This window comes from Suncus etruscus, chromosome 3, assembly GCF_024139225.1.
Source record: "Suncus etruscus isolate mSunEtr1 chromosome 3, mSunEtr1.pri.cur, whole genome shotgun sequence".
Classification (NCBI taxonomy): Eukaryota; Metazoa; Chordata; class Mammalia; order Eulipotyphla; family Soricidae; genus Suncus; species Suncus etruscus.
Window position 1 is genome coordinate 126,821,573 of NC_064850.1, and position 10,347 is coordinate 126,831,919.

General features: G+C 38.2%; 1 pseudogene; it reads left to right on the forward strand.

Annotated features, from left to right (window-relative positions):
* Positions 1 to 5,109: 5,109 nt before the first annotated feature.
* On the forward strand, positions 5,110 to 5,797 carry LOC126003794 (ras-related protein Rab-13-like; annotated as a pseudogene).
* Positions 5,798 to 10,347: the final 4,550 nt, after the last annotated feature.

Consider the following 10,347-nt stretch of genomic DNA (forward strand, 5'->3'; position numbering starts at 1 on the left):
CAGAAGCCACCATAATATTCTGCCTTTAGATTGCTTCTTGGGGCCCGGAGAGATAGCACAGCGGCGTTTGCCTTGCAAGCAGCCGATCCAGGACCAAAGGTGGTTGGTTCGAATCCCGGTGTCCCATATGGTCCCCCGTGCCTGCCAGGAGCTATTTCTGAGCAGACAGCCAGAAGTAACCCCTGAGCACCGCCGGGTGTGGCCCAAACCACCCCCCCCCAAAAAAAAGATAGATTGCTTCTTAGTCTTTTGGCTAAGATCAAGTGTAATATTCTGCCTTTAGAACCTTATTATTATTATTCAACATTATTGTTGTTCAAATTATTAGTATTCTATTTTAACAATCACCCTTTAGTCAATACAGCCAACTCTAAGAGAATACAAATTCTGATACTACCATGAACTTCTGAATCTTTATTGTACAATAAGGTGCTAAATGAGTTATCCGATCTTTAAATACAAATTATTCAGTAACCACAATTCCAGAAAGTTATGTACCAAGGCAGTGCTCCAGTTTTCTTTAGCCCAGCATCATGTTTTCTTTGTATTTTTTATACATTCTGTATAAGCTTTAATTCATTGATATATGCTATGAAAGATCCTGGTCTCTTGACAGAACTAGGTGTACCTTCAGGACAGTCACCTTTGACCAAGAAGAGATTGACACACAGATGCGGAACAAACAAAAACCCCAACTATGGCACCTCCGACTTCCTCCATTTTACAGATGCAGGGTCTGTGGTCCCAGGACTGTAGCCAATTGAAAGTCACTTATAATTTTTCAGAGGACTGTAAATCTTGATTCATACTCCTGTTTTTCCTGTTCTCATATTTGAAAATGAGCAACTACCATATAAACAATTAAGTCGGAAAATAAAAGCCACAGTGTTTTTCTCTGGTACTTCTTTTATTCCAGAAATAGATAAGGTACTCAACAATGGAAGATTGAGAACTTAAATCGCTTTCTTGAGAAGACAAGTATTTGCCAATCATATTGAGAAATCTATTCTTTCCTTGTAGTACCTTCTAATTGAAGGCTCCATAAAATCAATCTCATAGGAGACTATGATGTGATTTCTTAGCAGAAAATAACTACAGAATTTAAATTTTATTTTAATACCAGTGTTCCAAATAGTAACTCATTTCTACAAAAGTAATTCAGGGCATTTTATCTCCCACCAATATATGGACACCTGGATATTGTGTGTCTATGGCTGTGTGAATCACACATTCTAGTATTGAACTGAAGAACACCAAGCAAGAGTCCTGAGCATGTCATAACCATGTTGGAGACTTACTTTGCATTGGATCTAGAAAGAAACATCTGCCAGGCATTGTTAGTCTCTGCTTTTGAAGACTTTCATTTTATTTTGGAGAAAGTTCTATGAAGACTGTAATCAAAATGTGACACCATAAAATAGAATTCCAGAAAGTGAATGTTAAATCTTTACTTATATCTGATTAGCAGATATATTATTATTTAATACCTTTATCTCTAGATGATTCTATCAGAGAAACAGTCATGAATGAATCTAAGCCTCAGACTTTTAAAAGTAATTGATCCTTTTTAAATAAAACTTTTAAAATAAAACTGCTTATTGATACAATTATGTTCCTGATAATAGAAAATCATGCAAATGTTTTCCTATGAAAATTGATGCTATGGATCTAGAGTGTGAAAAGTAAGAGATAAACATGTTGTACATTTTTTAATATTTATAATATAAAATTCTGCCTGATGTTTCATACATAACTAAGATAAGTAGAGGTTCAGTTAGCAATTGTAAACATTTTATTTTTAATAAATTTTTATTAGGATTGATGGTTTATGCTGACAACTAGCAGTATTCTGGGTTCATTCCTGACTCTGAGCTCAAGGACCACTCCTGGCAAGTAGAGGGTCCTTATGTAGTTTTTAGCATTTGACCTGGGTCAGCTGTATGTAAGGCAAGCACCTCTCCCACTATACTATTCCCCTATTGAACAATTTTAGGGATGCTAATATTAGAGTTAAGATCTTGCCAATTTCTGGAGATAAAATTAAATTATCAAGCATCTTCAGGTTCTCCAATTAACTTGGATTCCAGTCTCTCAGCACCCCCTCACAAATTTACCTTTCTTAAATGAATTTCCAAAGGAAAGTCAGAAATTGCCTTCCTATTATTTCATCAGAGCCTAATTCTGCTCCTCTTTAATTACTTCAGCACCCGGCAAAGACATTTGTCATCAATAATTTTTAATAATCTTCAAAACCATATTTAAAACATATAATATCACTAATAATAATTACATATGCACAATTCCCTTCTGTTCACTCCTTACTGTTCATTTGAATATATGTTTTAACATATGGGAAAGAGAGTCTGGGGCTTATAATGTTTTTCCAAGCATTATACTCAGTCCTCCTAAGTTCAATTCCCAGCACTGCATATGGTTTCTAAGCACCATTAACAGTCATTCATTCTTGAGCACAGACCTTGGAGTAGTCCTGAGCACAGAACCAGGAGTAGTATTGAGCACAGAGTTAGGAGTGACCCCTGAACACAAAGATAGAGTGAACCTTGAACACAGATCCAGGATGAGACTGGAGCACAGAGTCAGAAGTGAGCCCTGAGCACTGACCACAGAGCCAGGAGCGGCACAGAGGATACCCAGCTCACCCTACCACTCTCTCTCTCTCTCTCTCTCTCTCTCTCTCTCTCTCTCTCTCTCTCTCTCTCTCTCTGTCTTTCTCTCTCTCTCTCTCTCTCACACACACACACACACACACAATTCTCATATATTCTAAGCAATTATTTTTTTCTTCCTTTTAGTCTCTTCTCCAAATCATTCCACATTTTGTGTATCAAAGAGAGAACAATCCGAAACATGGGAGAGAAGAAATTTCAGGTCTCCTTGATGTGACTTTGAAATATTGAAGCACCTCAAATTTAGTGAGGAAAGGAAACTGGGGACATTGGTAGTGCACTAGTAAAGGGTGTTGGACATTGGACAACTGAAACTCAACCATAAACAGCTTTGTAACTATGCATCTCATGGTGATTCAATTAAATAATTTATTTATTAAAAAGAGATTATTTAAATCACCAAGTAATATAAACTAGGAGACTATGGAAGGAATTTAATAGACCCAGAGTAATACTAATTTGATTATTATTAAATTAGGATCACTATTTAAATCACTACAAAATTTGAATTCTCCTTACTATGAATTAAAGATGGATCTATTTATTAAGACATCAAAGTTCTGAGGAAAATATTATAAACTCTTTCCAGAGTTCTTTGTACTAGGGTTCTGACCAAATAAGATGTACTGTGAGAGATGAAAGAACTTGACTTCCACTCTAGAAGACTCTCTCTAATGTGATACTTTTGAATTTCTTGCCCTCTGCTCTGCACCACTCCACCCTTCATTTCCTTTGTCACCTCTCATCCTCCACAGGTGCTTCTGAATCCCCATAGCAGAAATGTACCTTATCTTCCTCTCTGCTCGTGATCTGCACTACCCAGCTCATAGGAACTACAGTTGTCAAACAGAATAAATCTCTATATTTGTATGATTTTTATGTGAGTGTTTTTTTCCTGAACATGAATCCTTAGCAAATAGGACTCCATAATTCAGAGGATAATTGAAAGGCAGCAGAAATTCCAGGCAAGATGAGATAAAAAAAGTAGCATTCAGTTTTTGAAATTAGATAAATTGAAGCACTAGGAAAATTTCAAAACAATGGGTGAGAAAAAAGCAAGATAATTCAGAATGAAGAATGAGTCTTTTATTTTTATTTTATTTATTTACATTATTCAATAATAATAATACTATCTTTGTTTAGGCACCATGATTACAAACATATTTGCAGGTGGGTTTCAGTCATAAAAAGACCTCCTTCACCAGTACAACATTCCCACCATCAATGCCCGCCATCTCCCACATCTTGGGAACACACATCTCTCATTGAATTTATGCTCTTGTGCTTTGGCAGTAAAGCCTACAAGTGGGAGCTAGGTTGTTCAGTTCTAGTTCAAACAAGCTCTAGGACTGGGTCAAGTGGGATATCTAATCTTACAATTTCAAAAAGTCTTCATATTTCCCATAAAACCAGAAGACATTCCCACTAGCAATGAATGAGGGTTCTTTTGTCATAAGCCCACTAATGTTCCTTGCAGCTCATACTAGATACAGTCAGTCCAAATGTCTAACAGTGATAGAATGGATGAAGAAATTGTAGTACATATACACAATGGAATATGATGCAATCACTAGAAACTAAAATCATGAAGTTCTCAGCTAGAGAGTAACATGCTGAACAATAGAAGCCACAGATATAAGGAAAAATACAAGGTAGCATCTAAAAAAAAATCAAGGGTATGAAAATATCAATCAATAATAGCCATGGGTACTAGCACACATTTACATGACAATGCTACTCTATGGAGGAAGGAGTGAGAAAATGAAACAGGCTGCCAAGAAGTAACATAGGAACACAAGTGGAAGAGCCCAAGCTTAAGGTTGTGCTAAGGATAGTGACAGAGTATCTCAAAGCCATAATAATTATTAACAAACAATGGAGATCATTGGGGGATCAATTGGGATCAATGGGGGAAGTGTAGGAATCTGGACCAGAAAGGTCTTATGAATGGGAAGAGGGTAATGGGCACTTGATTTGTGGGGCAGAGCAGTAACTTTTGGGTTTTTTTTATTTGTTTGTTTGTTTTATTATGAGTGTAGTGTGCTCAGGGCTTATTCCTGACTCTGTACTTAGGGATCATTCCTGGAGGCTTTAAGAAGGGAGGGTATATGTGGTGCTGGGGAACCAATCTAGGTAGGCTGCATGCAAGGTAAGAGTTGTACCCCCTGTACTACTGTTCCAAATTCTGGATGATAATTTTGTACTCCTACACCAGAAACTTGAAAACTATTGTAACCCTGGGTTACAAACATATGCATATGATAAACAGATGAAGTAAAATAAAAAACATTGGACAAACAAGAAAGAACAAAAAAAATTTAATGGAACTTGTGAAGGTATAGATTCTGAGTCTAGATATTTTCTTGAAGAATTTTCTAGTTAAAAAGAAGAGAGAGCTCCCCCGGCTCCCCCAGACTCCACCATGGCCAAAGCCTACGACCACCTCTTCAAATTCATCGGGGACTCAGGGACTCTGGCGTGGGCAAGACGTGTCTGATCATCCGCCTTGCAGAGGACAACTTCAACAGCACTTACATCTCCACCATAGGGGTTGATTTCAAGATCCGCACTGTGGGTATAGAGGGAAAGGAGATCAAACTGCAAGTCTGGGACAGAGCTGGCCAAGAACAATTCAAGACAATAACTAAACAGCCTATTATCGAGGAGCCATGGGCATCATCCTCGTATATAACATCACAGACGAGAAATCCTTTGAGAAAATTCAGAACTGGATGAAGAGCATCAAAGAGAATGCATCAGTTGGAGTGGAGCGTCTCTTGTTGGGAAACAAGTGTGACATGGAAGGCAAGAGGAAGGTGCAGAAGGAGAAGGCTAATAAGTTGGCTCAGGAATACGGAATTCGTTTTCTCGAGACAAGTGCCAAGTCCAGTATGAATGTGGATGAGGCCTTTGGACCTTTGGCCCGGGACATCCTGCTTAAATCTGTCAGCCGATGGTCGGGAAATAACAACAAATCTTCCAACACTGAGCTGAAAACTTGTGACAGGAAGAACAGCAGCAAGTGTTCCCTGGTCTGATGGCCTCTGTGCGCCTCCTGACACCAAATCTGGAGACTTGACCTGAGGGAGGCTGGAGAACCAAGGGCCTGGGCAGGGAACAAGGAATGTTGGGTGTAGTGAATGGTGTGTCGATGAAGAAAAGGTGGGGAAATGCAGAGAAAGGGAAGATAAAAAGAAGGGAAGGAAAAAGGGTACAGAGGAAATTAGGAGAAAAGGAAAGAGAATGTGAAAAGGGAGATGAGAAGATGGTTGGGAGAGAGAGGAGAGAAAGGGCAGATGGTCCCAGGCCTCATGTCTGCTCTGGGTTTCTAGGACAAATGTAAATGTAAATAAATCATTGATTTATTCTGAAAAAAAAAAAGGAGAAAGAGAACAGGGATCAGGGTGCCTTCATCATGGAGTGAATGGTGCCACCACACTTCTTATGACAGATCCTTCTTCATAAAAGTGCCAATGATAACATGAGTAATTTTTGATCATGAAAGAGCAGAATAGAAATGTGATGGACTTTGAGTCAGTGCTATAATAAGTAGATGTTTGCCTTGCAGGAAGCAGACCCACGCACAATCTTTAGCACCTCATATGATCTCCCAGTCAGACAGGAGCGATCCCTTAGCAAAAAATTAGGAGTAAGCCCTGAGTATTGCCGAGAGCTGCATGTGACTGACCCCAAAACAAAAAAAAAATGAGATAAGCTACTACTTAGCTTTATAAAAATTCATAGCAAACCCTGAATGGTAAACAATTATAATTCATAAAATAATTTAATAATAAGTTATTTTGTTTTACAAAACTTATTCTTTATTTTGTTTTTGTTTTTTGAGCCACACGCTGTGATGCTCAGGGGTTACTCCTGGCTATGCAGTCAGAAATCGCTCCTGGCTCGGGGGACCATATGAAACTTTGGGGAATAGAACCTCAGTCCGTCCTAGATCGGCTGCGTGCAAGGCAAATGCCCTACTGCTGTGCTATTGCTTTGGTCCCATGCAAAATTTATTCTTAAAATGATTTAAATAATAGAACAGCAGGAAAAACATTTTCAACATATCTAAAATAAAAGGGAGCAAAAGTAGCCAATATATTTCTCCTTGTACCAAATAAATACTAGGATGATTTTCTAGCTCATTTTCATACGAAAATGAGATTTAAAAAATAAAGGAGGTATCATTGAGTAATCTTGTTGATTTTCCATCACTAATAATATTAGTGTGTTGCTACTTCAGTTTTACCCCTATGGAAATTGATGACCACAATTAATACTCTATTTGCCACTATACTCCCATACCTTCATTGGGAAATTTACTCAAAATAGAAATTTTTTTAAGTCTTAGGTTAAAAAAATAAATATCATGCCTTTTGCAAATTCATTCTCTGAATCAATGTTTAGCTCATCACTCATCAGTGATCACTCAGAACAGCTCATCAGCTGTTCGGGACAAAAAATATTATTGCTTGATAGACTCTCTAGGATTACAGTTTACTTTTAGAGCCATCAATACATGAGTCTTTAAAATGGGTTAAAAACAGACTTGATTGTAGTGGTTCCATCACACAACAATAGGCCATCTGTTTCATTAAGTCTTTAACAGTTCTTGGTCCTTCATTTTCTTTGACTAAATCTGTCTTTTCCCCACAGAATTGTTGAGTTCCAGCCAGCCTCATTCACAACCCTCTTCAAGAGTTGTTCTCTTTCTGAATAGCTGAGGCTCAGTTAGATCAACCTCTGAAGCATCCCCAGAATATTATTGCCTGCCTCCTCCCTGCATGTTCTTTACTTGAAGTCTATTTTCTCTATTAGTGGGAAATAACTGACATAATTTGAACAAAAATGTGTTTATATGACACAATGTATTATTGTATGTAGGAATACCCGATAGTTGTACATAATGTTTACACATATATGTATACAAGGCAGGTATATTTAGACACACATCAAATGGCATCTCACAATTCTTTTGTTTTAAATATTCACTTAAATATTCTGTCTTTTATACATGTTCACTTAAGAACACTGTAGTGTTTATAGTGTATTGGCTACTTTCTTATTCTCTTTGCCCTCTTTTCTCTAGGAGATTCCCAATTTAATTGAATCTTTACCTCAAATGTAGCCACTTTCTATTTTCCAAAGACTCCACACCAGGGCAGAATTACATCCTGGTTACATCTCCATAATTATTAACCAGTGTAGTAAAAAAAAAAAAAGAAAAGTGATCAATCTTGAAGAATTAGGATTTTAATGTGTTTAAGAAGCTGTGCACAAGATCCTATCACATATCAAATACATGTGATACTGTGGGAGTCAGTGGTCAGAAACCCCCATTCATAGCATTCATAGTGTGTGAACAGGTTGTTTGGTCTGTAACAGTATGGAGGGGCACAAGAGAGAAATGAAATACAACTGCAAGAAGGCAGATGACTTTAGGGAGCAGAGCTTCCTCGAGGGAGATGAATGTTCCAACTAGATGCAGTTCAAAGGCACTGGAGTCAACAGAAGGTGATGCCAAGCCATGGAACACACAACAGAATCACCTATAACACCCACAAAGTGGCTTGTAATTCAGGGCATATAGATGGCATTAAGTATCAGAAATAGGGAGGCCTGAGCTAAGCTTAGGTTTGAATTCTGTTGAATCTGTTTTCGGGGTGAAAGAAACCAGTCTTCACCCTGATGGTTCAAGGCTAGGCATAGATCTGACTGGAATGTAATGAGATTTGTAAGGTAAAGACTAACTCATAGGTAATAGAAGGTGATGACACTTTGGAATTAAGTCCTATTTTTAACTTGAGATTGTGATCATTGTAAAGGCATTAATTGAGCAGAAGTTATGTGAGGGTAGACTTGTGAAGTGCAAAGATATTTTTTTCTGGTAATAATAGGGCTGAGATCATGGTGGTGCATCTGATGAGGTGATTTGATACCTGGATCCATAGTGGAAGAGTAATGTCTATGCTGGAAAGAAAACTTCTTCTTTACATTCTTGTGCTTCTCTTGAAGTTATGAATACATGACATCCCATGGAGACACGTATGGGGTGGAGAGAGCATGAAGAGGTGCTCAGGCTTGGAAACTGCCATGCTGTGAAGGGAGGTTCTGTGCACTGACTCCCAGATCATGGCATGTCATTGGGGTGTGATAGGACCTTGTGCTGAGGTTCTTAAACATATTTAATTTTTGGCTTTCTTTCTTTTTCTTATTATGCTGAGAATCCTTGAGATATACTGGATATACCTAGGTATATCTTCTGGAGTAGGAGTTTTGGAAAATGATTAGACCTCACCTTCTCTTTATAGTAACTGTCTGTTGTATACTTGCTCCCTAGTCTATTGGTCCATTGGAGTACACAAATTCCTCTCAGGTGTAGCTCTTAATAGTACCATCTTGCCTGGTTTATTTACTACCCTGACCATGGGTTTGCATTCCTTCAGTGCCTACTAAAATCATGAAAAGTCTTTAGGCCTTCATCTTGCATTTCTCCCTAACAAGTTTCATGTTTTCTAAATATTTTCTTTATTTGAATTTTTTCTTCAGTTTATATTAAAAAATTTCCTTAATTATAACATTTTCTTTCTTTCTTTTTTTTTGGGGGGGGGTCACACCTGGCAGCACTCAGGGGCTACTCCTGGCTCTATGCTCAGAAATTGCCCCTGGCAGGCATAGGGGACCATATGGAATGCCGGGATTCGAACTACCGTCCTTCTAAATGAAAGGCAAATGCCTTACCTCAATGCTATCTCTCTGGCTCCACAACATTTTCTTAATGGTAGCATGTCCTTAATTTAATTCCTTGATTTGGCCCTTCCTTCTCTTCACTTGCCCATAGTTGTAGTTGAGTGGCCTGTAAGTGCCAGTGGTGGAAGCCACCCACCATTCATAAGATGGCAAGAAAGGAGATATGGCAGCAAAGTCTCTGTAGGGAATCATGAAATTCTAATAATGCTCAGTAAGAGCTTCTGTTACTTCTGAGTCTGGACAACAGCTCCAAGGGCTGGATGGAGCATGTGCTTTGTATTCAGGGGCCTTGGTTCAATTCTCAGAACCACATAGTTCCTTTAACATGGCCAGAAACAGCCCTTGAACATTGTGGGTGTAGCTGAAAACCCTAACAAAACATAAAATAAAATTCTGCTGTTTATTATCATTGCTCTTAGGTTAATGTTAATGTTGTCTAAAATAAATACTCTATAAAATCAGCAAATCAATGTTTGTTGCTCAGAGTTCTAAGCAGTTGCTGAAATCATATGGTTGCATGTAAGCAAATCCCAGGAGCCAGAGTGATAGTACAGCTGATAAGTACATAATAATGTGCCCAGCACATGGCCACCAAAGTTTGATCCTGAGCATCCCATATGGTTCCATGAGCCCACCAGGTGTTATTCTTTCCAACAGGGCTAGAAATAATACAGAGCCCTTGGAGACAGAACACAGCAAGGTGTGGCCCCCTAAAAATATGTATGCAAATCCCAAATTCACACTTTTTTAGCTACCACTCAGTAAATGGAATTTTTATACAGAAATTAATCCAGATAATTTCCATGTGTGCAGTCAATAGGAACTCTGTTTAGTTAAGTATGTTCATTTTAAGACCATGGTTATATAGAAAAGCAAGAACTTTCAGAAGAGGTGTTATTTTCAACACAGT